This window comes from Pseudorasbora parva, chromosome 2 (genome assembly GCF_024679245.1).
Source record: "Pseudorasbora parva isolate DD20220531a chromosome 2, ASM2467924v1, whole genome shotgun sequence".
Lineage (NCBI taxonomy): Eukaryota > Metazoa > Chordata > Actinopteri > Cypriniformes > Gobionidae > Pseudorasbora > Pseudorasbora parva.
The window spans coordinates 57,291,830-57,312,326 of NC_090173.1; the positions used below are offsets into that span (position 1 = coordinate 57,291,830).

Genomic DNA, 20,497 nt, shown 5'->3' on the forward strand with positions numbered 1-20,497 from the left:
GCGCTTGGGTAGGTTTAGGGTGGTGGGGCGTATATATGACATGCGCTTGGGTAGGTTTAGGGTGGTGGGGCGTATATATGACACGCTCTTGGGTAGGTTTAGGGTGGTGGGGCGTATATATGACGCGCTTGGGTAGGTTTAGGGTGGTGGGGCGTATATATGACACGCTCTTGGGTAGGTTTAGGGTAGTGGGGCGTATATATGACACGCTCTTGGGTAGGTTTAGGGTAGTGGGGCGTATATATGACACGTTCTTGGGTAGGTTTAGGGTGGTGGGGCGTATATATGACACGTGCTTGGGTAGGTTTAGGGTGGTGGGGCGTATATATGACACGCGCTTGGGTAGGTTTAGGGTGGTGGGGCGTATATATTACACGCTCTCTTGGGTAGGTTTAGGGTAGTGGGGCGTATATATGACACGCTCTCTTGGGTAGGTTTAGGGTGGTGGGGCGTATATATGACACGCTTTTGGGTAGGTTTAGGATGGTGGGGCGTATATATGACACGCTCTCTTGGGTAGGTTTAGGGTAGTGGGGCGTATATATGACACGTTCTTGGGTAGGTTTAGGGTGGTGGGGCGTATATATGACACGCGCTTGGGTAGGTTTAGGGTGGTGGGGCGTATATATGACACGCTCTCTTGGGTAGGTTTAGGGTAGTGGGGCGTATATATGACACGCTCTCTTGGGTAGGTTTAGGGTAGTGGGGCGTATATATGACACGTGCTTGGGTAGGTTTAGGGTGGTGGGGCGTATATATGACACGCTCTCTTGGGTAGGTTTAGGGTGGTGGGGCGTATATATGACACGCTCTCTTGGGTAGGTTTAGGGTGGTGGGGCGTATATATGACACGTGCTTGGGTAGGTTTAGGGTGGTGGGGCGTATATATGACGCGTTTGGGTAGGTTTAGGGTGGTGGGGCGTATATATGACACGCTCTTGGGTAGGTTTAGGGTGGTGGGGCATATATATGACACGCTCTTGGGTAGGTTTAGGGTGGTGGGGTGTATATATGACACACTCTTGGGTAGGTTTAGGGTGGTGGGGCGTATATATGACACGCTCTTGGGTAGGTTTAGGGTGGTGGGGCGTATATATGACACGCTCTCTTGGGTAGGTTTAGGGTGGTGGGGCGTATATATGACACGCTCTCTTGGGTAGGTTTAGGGTGGTGGGGCGTATATATGACACGTGCTTAGGTAGGTTTAGGGTGGTGGGGCGTATATATGACACGCTCTTGGGTAGGTTTAGGGTGGTGGGGCGTATATATGACACGCTCTCTTGGGTAGGTTTAGGGTGGTGGGGCGTATATATGACACGTGCTTGGGTAGGTTTAGGGTGGTGGGGCGTATATATGACACGCTCTCTTGGGTAGGTTTAGGGTAGTGGGGCGTATATATGACACGTGCTTGGGTAGGTTTAGGGTGGTGGGGCGTATATATGACACGCTCTCTTGGGTAGGTTTAGGGTGGTGGGGCGTATATATGACACGCTCTCTTGGGTAGGTTTAGGGTGGTGGGGCGTATATATGACGCGCGCTTGGGTAGGTTTAGGGTGGTGGGGCTTATATATGACACGCTCTCTTGGGTAGGTTTAGGGTAGTGGGGCGTATATATGACACGTGCTTGGGTAGGTTTAGGGTGGTGGGGCGTATATATGACACGCTCTTGGGTAGGTTTAGGGTGGTGGGGCGTATATATGACACGCTCTCTTGGGTAGGTTTAGGGTAGTGGGGCGTATATATGACACGTGCTTGGGTAGGTTTAGGGTGGTGGGGCATATATATGACACGCTCTCTTGGGTAGGTTTAGGGTGATGGGGCGTATATATGACACGCTCTCTTGGGTAGGTTTAGGGTAGTGGGGCGTATATATGACACGCTCTCTTGGGTAGGTTTAGGGTGATGGGGCGTATATATGACACGCTCTCTTGGGTAGGTTTAGGGTAGTGGGGCGTATATATGACACGTGCTTGGGTAGGTTTAGGGTGGTGGGGCGTATATATGACACGCGCTTGGGTAGGTTTAGGGTAGCGGGGCATATATATGACATGTGCTTGGGTAGGTTTAGGGTGGTGGGGCGTATATATGACACGCTCTTGGGTAGGTTTAGGGTGGTGGGGCGTATATATGACACGCTCTTGGGTAGGTTTAGGGTAGCGGGGCGTATATATGACATGCGCTTGGGTAGGTTTAGGGTAGCGGGGCGTATATATGACACGCGCTTGGGTAGGTTTAGGGTGGTGGGGCGTATATATGACACGCGCTTGGGTAGGTTTAGGGTGGTGGGGCGTATATATGACATGCGCTTGGGTAGGTTTAGGGTGGTGGGGCGTATATATGACACGCTCTTGGGTAGGTTTAGGGTGGTGGGGCGTATATATGACACGCGCTTGGGTAGGTTTAGGGTGGTGGGGCGTATATATGACACGCTCTTGGGTAGGTTTAGGGTGGTGGGGCGTATATATGACACGCGCTTGGGTAGGTTTAGGGTGGTGGGGCGTATATATGACACGCGCTTGGGTAGGTTTAGGGTGGTGGGGCGTATATATGACACGCTCTTGGGTAGGTTTAGGGTAGTGGGGCGTATATATGACACGCTCTCTTGGGTAGGTTTAGGGTGGTGGGGTGGGGGGTTCGTATGTATAATACACCATAAAATGCGTCTCATATGCACGCGAAAAACAGCGTGCCATAGACACGCCAAAATGAGTTTTGGCGTATACATTCCACGACATTGCACACTCGTACTATTTATACGCATTTTTGTGAGAATACCCTGTAGTAACACTTAAACCCTAGTGACTTACCATTTCCTTATGTTATCCATTATGCGTTACTCTTATCCATTATGAGCCTGTATACAGTAGCTCTTAGTAATCCACTGGGCGATATGAAACATATAGTAGTTATTGATCAGCTAATAGTGAACAACCACACTCAGCTGAGTGCTGTTACGAATTCATTAATCAGTTTCTTGTTAGGTAATAGTAGTTACTAGAATGTTAATAGTGTGTTACCTGATTGTTCCTGTGTAGATATTGAGTAATGACAGAACCAGCTATACGAAAAGATATTAAATGAAGAAATGCTGGTTTCATCTTTAGCAGTACGTGACTAGGCAGAATGAGCCTTTAATGTTGATTGAAGTTCAGTCTTGTGTGTTTATTCTGCTAGTTGGTATATTTTTGTGAGCACTCCTGGATGACTGCCTACTTACACTGATTTGCTTTGTAAAAATGAAACAAGGGCAATTCATTGCACTCACCTGATTGCTGCTTATTAAACAAATTAAGCTTAATTAGATGATACATGGGAACAGTCAGTGTAATGAGTGCAGGTCGACTGTGGCTGCATATGATTATGCGTGCATACAGTCAAGCAGATGAAAAACTATCTGTGAGATGAGTGTGTGATAAACACTTTCCTATTCCATGAGGCCACGGGAGAGGATCTGAATATGGCAGTGAAGCAACTTTTTGGATACTGAAACTTTTCATTAGTTGCAAAGATCTGATTCAAAAGAAAGGTCTTCTCAGAGAGTATAGATAGACTTCCATGGATGCAGCACCATTGACTCAGAAAGACTTTTCAGTCTTCCTTGTGTAAGTACGAACAGATTTCATTTATTTTTAAATGTATAAAGAGAGACAGAGATGATGCTGGACCTCTTGATGTTAAAGTCTTAATACCAAAGTGTGTGTTGCCCTCTAGTGGAGCTTTTGAAATGTTCACGCCATGGACAAGCCAAACAACCATTTCTGAAACTTTTCATGGGAACCATTAAATCAGGAGTTCTGCATCTTGGAGAGCCACGGTCCTGCAAAGTTCAGCTTCAAAGCACCTGTCAGAAAGTTTCTAGTGATTCTGAAGGTCTTGATCAGCTTCAGGTGTGTGTCATTAGGGCTGGAGCTGCAGGTTAATGGGCCTCTAGGGGCAGGACTTGGACAAGGGTGTGTTCACACTTGTATTTTTGTTCGTTTGGTCCAGACCCCCCACAAAAAACAGGTCCTGGTCCACTTAGCGTTCACGTTGGTATTTTAACACCGAACCTTACGACATAGAGATATGGTCACAACTTGATTGGTCAGCTTTTATTTCATATATTTTGTGACAAAACTTACCTAACATCGAAAAAAAGTGCTGGGTTAAATCGCTCGTTGTGTGCGTAGCCTGCATATAATGGTGTTTTCACCAGCTGAGAACTCATCAAGAGCTTATAAAATGTGTAAAGGAGTCAAAACAGCAGCGAAAATCAGTCCTGTCACACACACACGAAGATCTGCCGAGGGGAGGCGCAGTTCTGATGCCTGTACTGAACTGTGATGGGCGACATCGCGACTATGATGAGAAAATACAGGTGTGCTTGAGCATTTCGGGCCTTTTCAGGGTCTCATCTTCCTGTTTTGGGTCCGTTTTCATGTTTTTGGTCCATGTTGCTTTCCTATTTCAGTCGAACCGCACCAGAGTGCGTGTGGAACCAGTCCAAGATCAAAGTTTTTAGCAGTCTTCAGCTTGATTGGTCCACACCAGGGTTCAGATGGCAGCGTTCACACTTATTCAAATGAACCGCACTAACAGAGGTTTGTTTTAATCCAAGCAGACATGCCGAGTGTGAACACACCCTCAGTTGATCTCTCAGTGAAAGGACTGAAATATGCAGACCTCACAATAAGCCTTAAATTCACTTACTACCATGACTGCCAGTGGTGGGTTGTTTTAGAAAACCTGCTGCAGGCCCCTCATTTAAAAATGAGCTATTTAGATATTAAACATGAATAGTTAAACGTTAATATTAAAAAACAACTCCTAAACAATTTATTTAAAAAACTACGTTTTTTGTAGAACTCACAAAATATGAAGACATATTATACTTTCAATCCTCCTTTTTTTTTTCACCGCAAAAAATGCTTTCCTTACTTAGTATTTTTGTCTTGTTTCTAGTCAACACATCTAAATATTCTTAAAACAAGAAGCATTTACTAGACAAGCAAAAGTTATTGTCTTGATTTGGGGGAAAATAGCTCAAAATGAAGTTTTACTGCCTAAAATAAGCAAAAAAAATAATCTTGTTTTTCTGTTTAAATTAAGATTATTTTGCTTATTTTATGTAAAAACTCACTTAATTTTGAGCTATTTTCCCACAAAACAAGAAAATACATTTTGCTTGTCTAGTAAATTCTTCTTGTTTTAAGAATTTTTAGATATTTGGACTAGAAACAAGACAAAAATACTGAGTAAGAAAAGCCATTATTATTATTATATACTTTTGGTGGCTTTATGTTTTTTTGTGTGTTTTTTTGCCTGTGATTTTTCTGTAATTTCGATGAGCTGGGACGCAATGTATGGACTAGCTTTGGGACTGCAGATACTGAAGCTCATGCGATGTGCCGTCTGAGTTGGATACTGCAGTCCAAGTACGCCGACATGCCTTCCAGCCACCAGCCGCACAGCTCTGCACCGTATACACTTTACACTGCGACTTCAGTTTCCTGCCAAATGCAGATTATCTGGACAAGCATACATTATCAGTATTAGCTCCCAGGGAATCGACCCATGGCTTTGGGGTTTCTAGGGCTAAGCTTTACATGAGCCAACCCTGTAGCTCATCACCAAAGCCTAGCCAAGAGTAGAAGCCGTTGCAGTACGATCTGCTGGACTGGCATCACACGATACGTCTCAGACAGCTAATCATGCTGTGATGGATACAGCAGCTCTCGCCGATCACTGTTTGGCCACCGGCCTGAACAAGCATTACAACACATCAGACAGTGTGTGTGTGTGTGTGTGGGTGTGTGTGTGGTACATAACCGTAAGAGTCATTCTACAATTTAGGGTACATTTCATGTCGATTCAAATTATATAATTTGACATTATATATTTAATATAATTTCCCCCTTATTATTTTCTTTACAAATATCACATTTTGTACGGAAGCCCTGAACGGCCATGGATAATATTTTTTTTCTGTGTTGTTATGTCGTGATCACGAGTTAATTTTCTCGTGATCTCAAGATAACGAAAGTTGTTTTCTCGTGATCACGAGAAAATAACTCGTGATCTCGAGATAACAAAAGTTGTTTTGTCGTGATCACGAGTTCATATTTTCTAAGTTACACAAATGCGCCACGAGGTGGCAGTATAGAACCAATTAACTGATGGGGTGCGGTATAGCTATCCACCATGTGTTGTACTGGTCCAGATTGAACGCGTTGAAGACCTTTCGTGATCACTATAATTTGTGCAGTACTGTGTGCATTAGGCAATTAATATAACTGAATGGTCTAATGTGATTAGTTTGCTATAATAGCGTTTGGTGCGTTACTAAACTTACTGTTAAACTCATTTTGATTTCACTATTCTATTTGCACCTTTTTGTGCATTAAAATGCCATTTTAATCAGCAGCCTAAATAACCGTTAGTTTGCCAGATTGTGTCACTCAATGTATCGCCTTGATGTGATGTATAGCCCATGTAAAGATGCATTGCAGCCTAATTTAAATCAGTGATAATGTGCAATTAAAACGATTGTATTTTGTACGAGACTGTATTCACTGGATTAAACGTTTGTTTGTTTTTAGAAATATGGAGTATGCTACTGCACCGCTTTTTAATGGAATAAAGGCTAGAAGGAAGGATACTAATAACAAACAAATTATGTAACGTTATTTCAAACGAATGAGGAAAATAAAATGGGCTGAATCGAAACTAAACGATTTTTAGAATAGAACAGAATAATCTGCCATCCTTCTGAAGGATCCTTCTCTTTTGATCATTTAAACATGTTAATTACACAAATAAAATGTGTATTAAGTGAAGCAAAGATTTTGCTGAAAGATGGCACGGTTTATTATCCATTGATCAGATGCCCGTGAAAGTTGTGTTCGTTGCTACAGCAACCGTAGACTCTGGGTGCTGTGCAGTATTTCAGAATGAAACTCGTGATCACGAGAAAACAACTTTTGTTATCTCGAGATCACAAGATAATTAACTCGTGATCACGACATAACAAGACAGAAAAAAAAATATTATCCATGGCCGTTCAGGGCTTCCGTACATTTTGTCTAATAGAAAAACATTATAATTTCACACATATATTATGGGCACCCTGTGTTTAATTTTGAAATTGCCTTGAATTCCCTTAAAGGGTTAGTTCACCCAAAAATGAAATGTCTGTCATTAACTCCTCACCCTAATGTTGTTCCACACCCGTAAGACCTCCGTTCATCTTCACACACAGTTTAAGAGCGTATCCAAGTGTATGCACTATACTGTCCATGTCCAGAAAGGGAATAAAAACATCATCACAGTAGTCCATATGAGACATCAGTGGGTTAATTAGAGTCTCTTGAAGCATCCAAAATACATTTGGGTCCAAAAATAACAAAAACTACGACTTTATTCAGCATTGTCTTCTCTTCCGGGTTTCTGTTCAATCCTCAAATAAAGATTCAAATGGTTATAAATCAGCGCATTGATTCATGATTTGGATCGCCAATGTCACATGATTTCAGCAGTTTAACACTATCCAAATAAACGCGGGGGAGAGGACGCTAGCGTTGACTGTTCGCCGCTTCTCCACCCACAAATCGAGACGGATCTCACGTTTGAATTGTTGTGGTTGGTTCTGGTTTGAAGGACGTTTGATGTTGCTCGCTGCGGCTGCTCTCTCTTCTGGGTGTCGGCTGCTGACTGGTGGTCTCCCTCGGGCTTGAGCTGCATGGTGGCTGAGGTTGCCGGTTGATTGGCGGCGTTTGCTAGCGTCATCAGTGTCCGGCATGATGGGATCTTCCTGGTGTTGCGGTGATCCCCATCATCTGGTCTTCAGCTGTCCTGCCTCGGTGACGTCATCAGGACACTGCCGAATTGGGAATCTGTGGCAATAGAGCCGCTAGCGCTGGGAGAAATGTAAAACATGGAGTGGACCACAGTGTACTGTGGAGCTTACAGAGACTTCCACCATCAGCTCTGTTTTCTGTGCAGAAAAGCTTTTAACTGTTATGTGTTGGTTGATTGTTTGTATTATCCGATATTTTTACTTTTTATGCATTTTTTGTGTTATTTTTTTCCCTTTTCCATTGTTGCACTTTGAGATTCTTCAGAATGAAAAGTGCTGTATAAATCAAATCTCTCTCTCTCTCTCTCTCTCTGTATATATATATATATATAAATTCAGTTTATTTTCAGCTAACTTTAATCAATTAAACATTTAAAAGAAGTATATTTATATCACATGAAAATATATTGAAGAACAATACAGACCCACCGAGTATGATTTGCGAGACGTTTAATCCCTTTTTAAAAGGTAATGTCATTGTAGTATGCCAGTATATTTACTCGGTTGTGTCTCAGCAGCCACGCTTTCTCTTGGAGATTTAGAGGTCCCGAAGTATTTAGGGGCTTCTTTAAGAATTAAAATGTCCTGAAATTAGGTGAAAAACGCCCCTAATTTTTAAGAGTTGCCCCTAAATTGCCACATTAGGAGAAACTTTTAGATTTAAGATTTTAGTCTTAAGAATGGGGAAATATCCCTATGTCAAGATGTGCTGTAATACAATTAAATTCATAGTCCATAACACACACAGTTTCTGCCAGTCTCATGTTAATCTTGAGTATCTATAGAGTAGTGTTGATCCTTCTTATCTCCCAAGAGTCTTTAGATTGATCATATTCATGAAAGACAGATACGCTGTACCGATTCTTTCAGAAAACAGCCGAGTCTGTGGAGGCGTTCAGTGGGTGGAACTAAAGAGTCTCTCTCACACACACACACACACACATATCATGGCATTATCCCTTGATAACTCTCGATTCTCTATATGTTTGTGTTGTTCACATTATATTCACTTACGGGTCGATTGCCAACAAAACACACACATTTGATGCAGTTTTACTCACCGCTTGCGGTTTCCACTCATGACCGGGAACAAACACACACACTTGCAGAACTCAAGAAACACAAACTGCATCCACTGTTCCCTTAATGCTGGGTTATTTGTGAAGCTGAACAAGCTGATCTTTCCCTCACACACACACACTTCTTTAGTGACATTGCTGATCCCGTGTCTAAAAACACAACGCCAGCGCAGCCGACGGCTCCGTAACCCGAACGACGGACGCTCCTGATGGACGCGCTCTTGCTCTCACTCTGGGTGATGTGTGTGTGTGTGTGTGTAGTAATCCGGGAGAAGTGCCCATAGTAGGAATTCCGCCTTTATGATGACATACAGGGCACACAAACAAAACACACTTTCTGAAAATAGTTTGAATCCTGAAGGAGTGCATTTGCTACTGTCATAAGTAAATTTTTTGTAAAAAAAAATGTCCATGTTTATAATGCGAATCAATTTTTAAAGTTTCTCTCTCTCTCTCTCTCTCTCTCTCTCTCTCTCTCTCTCTCTCTCTCTCTCTCTCTCTCTCTCTCTCTCTCTCTCTCTCTCTCTCTTTCTCTGAAATGTTAATGTTGTACACCACAAAAACCAGGGGTGTGCAGACTTTTTATATCTACTATATGTAAATAAAATGTAAAAAAAAAAAAAAAAGCCTCTCAAAATGCCTCAGACGGCCAAATCGTTGCCAAAATCGTATGGTGTGAACCCAGTTTTACAGACAAATTCACCTGGGAAAACATCCTTGGCCAAGTGTGTTGGTTTTCTATTAGTCTGACTTGAGTTAAAGGGGTGCACACAGGGAATAATTAATTAGACAATCAAATAACATCGCTCAGTGATAATGATAAACCTTTGGCTGTATGCATGGGTTGAAGCCATTCTGTGTTCAGAGCCCATCCCTGGCCAAAATCATCTCAGCTAATTACAGTTTGCTGCCTTTACACAATCCACGTTTAACAACACACCAACAATTAATCCCTAGTGACTGCTTCCTGTGTCCCGGCTCATATTCATTACCAGCCATACATCACGCTGATGTGTTTTCTTTCCTAGCGGATTTATTTGGTGCCTGATATAGTTTAGTGTGATGTGAGCAGGTGTGAAACACATAATGACAGTCAGCACACGCAACATGCTCTCAGCAGCAATAACAGGCTGTACAGATGGTGACTTTTGTTAAATTTGCAGTGCTTAGAATGACATCCTAATTAAATTAACAGTTAAACAGCATTTGAACAGATCAATTTACACCCAAAGAAAGGGCCCACTAATGTAAATGGCCACAAAGAGAAAGTGCCACTAATAAAACTAAAAAACATAATACATTTCAAAATAATTTCAAAATTAAATAAATAAATAACACTATAATGAACCTCCACAGAGCAACTGCTTGCAATGCTGTTATCCAGTTATAGATATGACAGTTCCCACAAACCTCTAGGATAGGATCCATTGATATTAACAGCTGCTGATTGACCACCTAGAAAAAATATTCATCTAGGTGAATTTTTATGTTTTTTTTTTTTATCTGACATTCTTTTTTGTCACCCCATCCCCCAAACCAGTCCACACCCAAGGGGGTCTATATATGGGTGAGGACTGCCGTCCACACAATGGATCCATTGGAGTCAAGAGGGGCTTTTGCACCGGAGGAACGTTTTCATAGTTCCCATAACTGTTGGCGGAAGTACCTGCTTTTTGACGTGTTCACACCACATGAACTGGGAACGATTTTAGTTGTAGGAACACCTTTTGGGGGGACTAAATTATCCTACTTCAGAGTAGGGTCTAACTCAGCACAATAGGAGCTGCACATTGATTGACCGAACGCATGCCAAACGAAACACTGGCGCCTGACTTTTTTTTTTGAAAGCCACCTAATCGCACGGTTTACTCCACGAACTAACATACAGAAAGCTAATGTTGACGCATTTATCTTTGTCTACGCCGTTGGTCTTTTCTCAGCCTCAATGAAGTGTAGTACTGAAGGTTGTTGTCTTAGTCCTAGCCACTCCTTTTAACTTTTTGAACTGTTTTTTACACTTTTTACATGTCTACATTCCATCTCCGTTATCACGATACCCACGACACAACAAAACACATCTACAACATCCAGTTGTTGAAAGTTCAAAGTTCCTACATTGAGAAAAAAAAGGTACAGATGAGGTACAATTCTGTTCCTTGGGGAACAAAACGTAAAGCTGTACCTTTAAAGGTACACAATTGGTCCTTAGAGTACAATTACACCATTGTTTTCCTCAGTTTGGTCCTAGTGAGTCGCTGTCCTGCAGAGTTTGGCTCCAGCCCTGAAAGACGTCTATCGAAGCTCTTATTGAGAATTATCAGATGTTTAGATGCCGATGTGTTATTGAAAATGTTTGGTCACCATTATGGAGATCAGCGTTTCCTTTAGTCGGGCAGTTTGACTCTTGGCTTTTTATGTGAGTTTGTGGTTTTTGTTACAGTGTTAACAAAACACAATCTTTTCATATTAAAAAAAACATAATCAAAAATTGTCTTGAAGAAAATGTTTGACTAAACTCATCACTAAAAATGTTAAGGAATAATACTCACCAGCAATACTTTCTGAAGTATCAGATGTTCTGAATTTAGATTTTTTAATACATTATAGGCGGGAAAAGTTTAGCCGCATACAGATATGAAGAATCCGCTTATGAATCCGCAATGCATGCTGGGAGCCATGAGTTTGATACTGTGGTGGTTTAGAAGGGTTGGAGCTAAACTCTGGAGGACAGCAGCTCTCTAGGACCAAACTTGCCTACCCCTTAAAAGGAACAACGTTGTACTCTTTTTTTTTTTTTTGAAGTAAAGGAGGTTGGTCCTTTCCAACCCTAAATAAGAAGCAACAGTCGGAGGCAACATACGGCTGTAGAGATGAGGGATGATCCAGGTGTGAGATCCAGCTGTGAGGGTTACACCAGTAAGAATATTCCAAGAGGATTGTTATTAATTAATGCATTCAATACATAGACAAGGCATATCATGACAAATGATAATACAAAGAATGAGAAGGACATAAATGAGAAGGTCATTTCCATTGCTAATGGTCATATCTTTAAGCACGGAGAGGGCTACCGGGAGATTCTGAATCTCAAAAAATGTATTTAAAGAGATATTTTTTAAGAATTAAAAACATGTTCTTCTTTATTCAGACCAAAGAACCTCTCACCCTTTCTTCTGTGTAACACAAACCGAGATGCTAGCACAATATCTGAGCAGCTACCGTAGTTTACACCTTTCTGAGACCCTAAACACATTTCGACACTGCTCCACCATGATACGATTGTGATTTATTGAGGACATTTCATCACTATCACATCAATGTGTGAATAATCTTGGTTTAAAATTGGGTAAATCTTTCATTGTGTCCCAATGTCTTCCGCACACTCATTTCTTCCAGTCGTGTCCTTTGTTAATGATGATGACATTACCATGTGCTTCTGCGGTATTTGGCTCAGCTTTAGTTTATCTGAACCCGGGTTTTAGGCCAGAGAAGCTTCCAAGTGTTGAAATATTACAGCTTTTTGACACACTCCTCCACCTCCCAATAAAGACGAGGTTATTTCCTTTTAATATATTAATATTCTTTGTAAAAACCCATTTCATCTGGAAAGTGATGCCTAAGTGTCCTTGTTCATGAGTATAAGTGCGCTGTATTATTTGAGTTTAAGCGAAACGTTGTGAACAGTGTTATTCCACTTTTACAAACTCATGACGCAGCACCTCTAATCCTCGACATCAACAGGCACTGATGATACTGTACTTACAGCTAAATATTATGCCTTAAATACCATAGCAATGCCGTAGCTAAAATTGTTGATTGTGAGTTTTTTTGTGGCCAAGCATTGCTGACAATTTGTACATAAAATGCAGAAACGGTGTTAAGGGGTGCACAACAAATTAAAACAAACTGAGTTCTAAACTCTGCACACGTGTTTGCTATCCACTGACTCGATGGAGTTAGAGATTGAATCTAAGTACTTATCATTGTCCATGCCCATGCCCAACTCTAAAGGCTCGTTCACACCAACAATGATAACTATTGAGATTAGCGTGCCCCCCCCCCCCCCCCCCCCCAAAAGTCTCACTCCTACCTTCTCCTCCAGCTCCTCGTTGTTTAAAATCAAATTCACTGGAGCATCTGTTCACGAATGGACATTGTGTTCAGGAGAATTGTTGCTATTTTGAAAGCTTTCAAATTCCCTTCCTGCCAGAAGATGGCGCTTTTAATTTGATTGGAGATCAAATAGGATAGAAACTAACCAACTCATCCTATTTGATCTGCAATTCCTCTCCATAACAACCCCCTCTTGTAGACGCTATGGCGTTTGTCATCAAGTTCTTTCATGCTCAGACACCAAAGAGAGCAGCAGCTCTATGATCATCTTGCCTCATTGCATCTCCTTCTTCATCTACTTCCTCTTAGTTGTCTTCTTCTTAGGTTATCAATGTGTGCTCGGCAAGATTGTTTTGTGCTTGAGCGCCACCAAGTCATGTTTTACTGTAACTTCAGCAGCTCCAGACACGTGAACAAAAGCGCCAAGATTTTAACGCAGTGGATCAAACCAAAACAAACAAAAAATCCAGAGGGGTTACTTTTACGCCTGGTCGGTGTGCATCCTCACATTGGCGCCCTTTGTTTAGTCATGAGGAGTTAAACTTCGGTGATAAGCGCACACGATAAACGTCCCCGTCCCCATCCTCTCAATAGTGCAGTGTTATTGTGTTATTTAATATGAGCCTATAAGCGGAGCACAACGCACTCACTGATTATTACACACACAGGGACACGCACCAGCACACACACATTTAAATGTGGGCCCTATATCTTTATATAGTTATCGTTCTTTATCGTATCGCAAAAATCTGTGCAAAAGCCTTAAAAACGTCAAACTTTTGTTACGCTCTTTCTATAATTGTCTTGAGAAGTTTTGTAGGTTTTTGTACCAGCGGGCTTTGTAAGCAAATGAAATGACATGATAAACTGAGTTTCATTCTTTATTTATTGATTTCAATGTGTGATTTATTCAAGTTTTCAACCCCAAATGAACAAAGTCTCGTTAATAATGTCCAAACAACTGTCATGAAATGTTCTGTCCTGTGCTCGTTTTATTCTGTCTCGAGTCAAATCACTAATTTCCTGTTTTCTTTTATTTTTCAGTTAAAACTTGCCAAAGCAACGGTTCTTAAGCCGGCCAATAGGCACACTTATTAAGGTGAATTTATTTTCCTTGGATCCGCTGTGTTGGCCGAGCCTTTTGGACATAATTGGATACAGAACTGATTTCCAGAAACTCAATATCTGTCACCTCTCGGCTTGTCAACGGATGAAGCTATCCATGTGACAGGTGTTTGAATATGTTCATACAACGTCCATCAGGCTGGTAGCTCACATACACACACGGCCACAGTCTCATGTACACACCTATCAAAGTGGACCGCGGGACGCCGACGGCCGCGCTCACGGCTCCTGCTGCACGTATTGTAAGGACGAGCGCTCGACTGTGAGATTCTGCGCTGCGTCCACTGTAATAATAGCCACTCTGTGTCAGTGAGGCCGTGCAAAAACAAATTAGCTGGATGATTAATGAATGAGACGAACAGTTCACAGACTGTCTGCAGAGATGGGACTCCCAGTCAGAAACCGCGGCTGCCCTCAAAGCTGACATTAACAGGCCCCGTGTAAACACTGTTCTCTCAGGGCCCCCATCAATCTGACACGGTCGCCCATACAGCTCCTGCTATCTGCGTGTGTGTGTGTGTGTGTGTGTGTCCTTTAAACCCGCAGTTATGCCACTCATGTTACCAGCACAAGATATAGTACTGTCCATTCATGTTTAACACATCAAACATGTCTTGGCTTGGCTACTTCTAATGTGAGCGTCGGCCATTAGGTGCTGTAAACAGAAGCATCGCAAATGACTGTGGGAGAAAAATAACTTGGAACTATAAAAACATTTCATTATCCATCATTTCAGAGCCGTAAGATGAAGGTGAATTCAGCTCCAGTTATGGATGTTGTGCAGTGATAAAATATGCTGAGCTTTTATGATTAATGCATGTGAACAGCTTTTAAAGGCTTGTTTCTTGCATTTTGCCAATCCAACTTTTAGTTTGGCCTAGTTTGTTTCTATTAATTTTTTTTCTGAGATTGAACTTTAAACATGGCCCACATTTGCACATCTGTAAGTGGCCCAGAGGAATTGTGTGAACGCTGTGTCTAAAGGAGCGTTTACCTTTTGCAACAAATTATAGCACTCTTATCAAAGTGAAGGACGTCTGAAGGATAAGAAGAAAACTCCTCAGCCAAGGCCGTTCAGAGTGCCAGTAAGTGACTGAGAAGACAGACTGTGCATGTACAACAGCACAAATCACACAAGAATGAGAAACACCCATCGTACAGTGGCGTGTAAAGTTGTGCAAGTGTGAAATTTGCTCATATTTGTCCTTCTCTGGCTGCAGCCGCGAGCGTGCAGGTTCTGCATGTGGCCTTTTTGCAGCAACGCTTATTAAACTGTAGTCTGCTTTGGGATATGATGTCTAATCGTCCTGTTCAGCCTAGCTCAGGCCATTAACAGCGCTCATCCATGAATATGTGACAGACAGGTTCAGTAAATCTCCACACCGGGCCAGAGCACACATTACTCCAATGATAATTTGTGGTTTTTGTGAGCGTTCAACAGTCAACGCTGAAACGCCGCGAGCTCCTGCAGGGTTCATTCGGCTGAAAACACACACATGAGGAGGAAATATCTGAACTCTCCTTTTCCAAATTTACTTTGGCTCTCTTTACACTGCGTTTCTTTTCTGAGTTTAGTATGTACACACACTTGGAAACACAGGAAGTTGAACAGAATTAAATACCATCGCTGAAACATCAGCTACAGCAACATTTCAGCACAGTTTGCTTGGTATTTTTAAATTCTAGTTATTGCTTGCTCGTCTCAGGTGGAAGATGATGCTTTTTAATGTTAAGATATTATATCAATGATGTAATAAAAACATATGTGTTGAATTTGCAATCATATAATTCTCACAGAAAATTCCACAGATATCTGCAGATTTCCATGACATGTTATTCATAATATGATACACTACTCCAACCCTTTGCACATTTATTTGTGTTGTTTTAATCACTTTCATACAACAGTTCTTTCTGGTTCTCTAAGCATCTTCTCCAGCCATGCGATATTTACCCAGTATCGTTACCCAAACTTTCACCGCTTGTATCACACCACTTGCGGCGACTTAAGCCTAGAAATCTAGACGCACCCTAGTGGCAGCAAATCTAATCTGCCGCGAGTGTCGTCTAGCAACTCTCAAAAGCCTTTTGAGCTGTAAACGCCAAACTCTAGTCGAGCCAATCACATCGTGTATAGAGTCGGTGGGTGGGGCTTAACATAATGACGGCAGAGTTGGAATTGCGTGCTTCTAGTAAACACAGAAACTGGCGAACGGCGGCGGTCTTTCGAATCAGCTTTGACCGCGACTCTGGAAGACTTGGATTTAAGCTTTTCTCTGAGAAAAGAACAAAGAACGGCACTGAAGTCATTCTTAAGAAGGGAAGATGTGTTCGGAGAGTTTTGCCGACCGGATACGGCGAAAGTTTAATCATCAACTAGCTCTGTTTCACCTTCGTTGCTCTGGTTGGTGTAGCGCTATCCTATCACGTGCTGAGGGAGTTTGAAAGACAACCGTTTATCCCGCCCCTCGGATTGAGCTGTCAATGGTGACCATAAGTTTTAGAGATACTATTGCTGTTGTGTCTCGTAATGAATTTGTAATAGTTTTTAGGCGAGAATGTAGTTATTTAGACCTCAAATATGTGACTTGTATATAAACAGTGCCTATATTAGTTCAGACACTTTCTCAGATGTAAGCTCCAGACCTCCAGTGGCCGTTCAGCGCTTGTGTTCCCGCAGAGAACAGCTTCATCTCGGACAGTCCTGAGGGAATCTGAGCTGCTCTTACTGGACAATCTTTGCTCTTATTAATCTATAACTTTCCAGAGTTAGTCGCTTAAAGTCCCCTACATCCAGTCGCCAGCAGCTAATTTAGCCTGAAATCAATCAGCGGGATCATGTTGCTTTGTGCCGGCGGTGTGAACGGGGCTTAACTCTCAAACTAGAATAAGGGAACCTTATTCCCTTATTCCCACTTGGGTTAGTTGACCCACACAGTGACATGGCATCATTGATGTGACATGCGAATGAGCGATAGAAAACCAATCATGTGGCAGCCCATGATTCCCATGCCTAAATCTGCCACTGGTCTGGATGAAACCAAGCTTTGACTGGACAATATCAATAATCAGAACATAGGGGTTGGTGCTATGAACACAAGCACATTATGAGGAGAACTCGGCAGTGCTTAAGTTTAAGAACAAGAGTTTGGGAGTCAATGTAAGAAGGCCTTTTTAGCAGCTGGACAGGTTAATGTTTTGCTGGGTAAGACCCTTGTCAAACCTTTTTGATAAAAAAGTAAGCATTGTAAGGTCTTGTGGGGCCAGTAACTAATGACACAATTGAATTTTGGGTGAACTATCCCTTTAAATGTTGCTATTGCATAGTGAAAATTAGTTTAAAAAAAGATTTGTAAGCAGGAAATATAAACCTCACGGCTTCTGAATACAAAAACCCCCACAAAATACCTACAGTGACCGTGTCCCATATGAATTCCTCACATCAGGCATTATGGGGAAGTGTACCAACACTCTCTGACAACAGCATCTTTGAGAATAACAAGGGTCAAAGTTTCTGGTCAGGTCCCCTTTTATCAAAGTGTGTTTTAACGTCTGACTGCATGAGCAGGCAGGATCAGGGGGCAGACTAGCGCCGCAGTGTGAGTTTTCAAGCCACCGGGGAGAATTTCCATTCCCATAGTGGCAGAGGGAATGTCAGAATACGCCATCCAGCTGATGTTCGCCATGCTGACTGCTGAGTTTCTGAGAGATCAACAGTACACGCACACCCTCTAGAGTACACACTGCAAAGTGCACTGCCACTAGGGACACTAGGGATGCTCCGGGGAGGATTTATGTCACTGCTTTCGTGTCATGTTGATCGCCTGATCCTGATCATTCAAGCTCTATGTAAGTGAGATATGTAAGCTTTCTGTTGACTGCCACTGTTAACCCCTTACATACTGAAGGCATTTTTAATGGTTTCACATCTAAGTGGCATACTTAAAAAAGCAATGGTGTATAACTCTACAATAAAAACAATTTATTGATTTAATGTGTTATTTGATGTGATGACTATTAGATAGTATACATGTCGGCTTATAAAATCAAGTTTGGGCACTTTTTCAGCTGTGCGTTCCTATTTTATGGCGCAAAGTCAATCAAGACCTGTCAATCTGAGCGATCGATCCAATCCAAGCACGCTCCAGCTGTAAAAAAGTCTGATTGGTCTAGACACATCGTCCCTTCCTGCCATACCTGAGATCCAGTTCCCATTGGTTGAACTTTCAAACAAGGGAGGAAAACACAGTGGAAACACCCGGAAGTCCTATAGCTTTAGCTAAGCAGCATGTCATGTCACTCCATGAGGATTTTCTCAAGATTTTCGCATAATGCTATTTTGTGTGTGGGCTCGTTTGATCTATAGAGAGTTTTAGATGAGGATGGTGTCGTTTAAGTGGCGCCAAATTAAATAACTAATCAGTTTTTACAAAAGAAATGAATCACTCTAGAACTTACTTTAGCTTTTCTTCTAAAGCAAAATAAATTTCCTATTATAACTGTAAAGCTGCTTTGAAGAGATCTGTGTCGTAAAAAGCGCTATATAAATGAAGGTGACTTGAGGGGGGGATTCGCACGGCTTTTGTGACTACCGATCGAGTCATAGAAAGTGATTATTGGTCAGTATCGATTTGCGTGTCTGTCTGTCCGTCATGGTGACTAAAAATAATTGAAACATCATAAGCAACAATATTCTGACAGTTGACTGAGGAATGATACTGAGGATACTGAAGTGAAGGGCCTCGCTGTGGGCTAGAGGATGGATACCCGACCAGAGCCCGACGGTACCCGACGGGTCGGGCCGGGTTCGGACAGATATTTAGAAATGACGTTCGGGTTCGGGTCGGGCTCGGTCACGTCAGCGCGATAAGGCATTGAACCTTTTAAATTTAAAACTGCTTATTATGCAAGTAGCCAATGGGCCTGTTAAACTGGATGCAATGGTTTGTTTTTGTGATTAAAATACATGCATAATATTACCCTAACATCCGTCTTCCTACATGGAAATTTGTTTATGTCGCCGTGACAACAACGCGCAACACGTGCGTGCATATTGCCCGCGGCATCCTCGTCATTCCAGTGAGCGCAACTTCAGCGCTGCTGGCATGAGGACAGCCTTGAAGCCACCCACAGTTGATGCAATCCTTTTTCTGCATAAACCCTCGATTAGCCTAAACTTTGATGGATAGATTATGTAAATAGATCCCATGTTGCAGTTTAGGAACCATACAGTTTGAGAAAATTGGTAAGATGACTTTCATTTCAATAAGCATTTAAATTGTGTTACGTTAATGTTTTGTCCTGTTAGCTTGGGCCATTTTTAGCAGATGTTTGTTCATTTAATTTCAGTTGGCTATTTGATTGGGCTCTGTGTAACGTTTGATGCCCCGTGTGCGCGCTGATGCGCTCGTCTGTAAACATTTCAGAATGCCTTCCTACAGCTGCTTAATAAAAGCGGGCTTTCCACACAAACAAACGTACGTGTCATTAGTATATGAGGGGAAAAATTTGATTTTAACTGTCGGGCTCGGGTCGGGCTTGGAAATAAATATTTGAATGCCTGTCGGGCTCGGGTCGGGTTCGGTTACTGCTCTGTCGGACGCGGGTCGGGCTCGGACAGAAAAATGCGGCCCGATCCGCACTCTACTGTGGGCGTCTCCTGACTGCGGCTCTGCTCTGGGGCTTTTACTGTGCTGCGGTGGATGCTGGCTCCTGGTAATGAAGGCCACTGGGGCCATGAGGGGTGTGGAGCTTTGGATAACTTGCTCATATGTGTACACAGAGAAGCACTGTGTGGGTGTTTCTTCAACTGTGAGCACTGTGGACTTAAACTAGTGATAATAAAAAAGCTCTTTTAAACACTTGTTACACTATTTAATTTTTCTGCATTCAGGCATCTTAGAAGAGTTTGTCATTGTTTCTGAAAGTCACAAATCTGCGCCTCTACCTAGATGGGGAGGGGGGGGGGGGTCAAAACATCACTACACATACAATTCAATGTAGTTTCCAGCTGAAATGAACAATAGAGTCAGAAAAACAGCAACAATTTTTCAGCGACAACATTTGCAGATTATTGTTTAATAAAGCCCCTTTTTTATAATAAATAATTGCGTGTCCAATATTGTTATTACCCTGCAACATTTTTACCATAGTGCAGGATTTGTAAACTTTTTATTAACATTTTGAGGAGCCACTTTATAATGGCATTAACTACCATGTAATAACTTTTAAATTAATAATTTGACACAATGCACTTATTGCATCTGTAATTAATTTCTGTAATTGCATTTATAATTACACTGTTGACCCTTCCCTTACACCTAACCCTACACTTAAACTTACTCAC

General features: G+C 42.1%; 1 long non-coding RNA gene across 1 annotated transcript; it reads left to right on the forward strand.

Annotated features, from left to right (window-relative positions):
* Positions 1-390: 390 nt before the first annotated feature.
* LOC137055576 (uncharacterized) lies at positions 391-1,154 on the forward strand. Its single transcript, XR_010900027.1, has 3 exons — positions 391-434; positions 563-864; positions 1,073-1,154. It is a non-coding gene; the product is annotated as an uncharacterized lncRNA (long non-coding RNA).
* Positions 1,155-20,497: the final 19,343 nt, after the last annotated feature.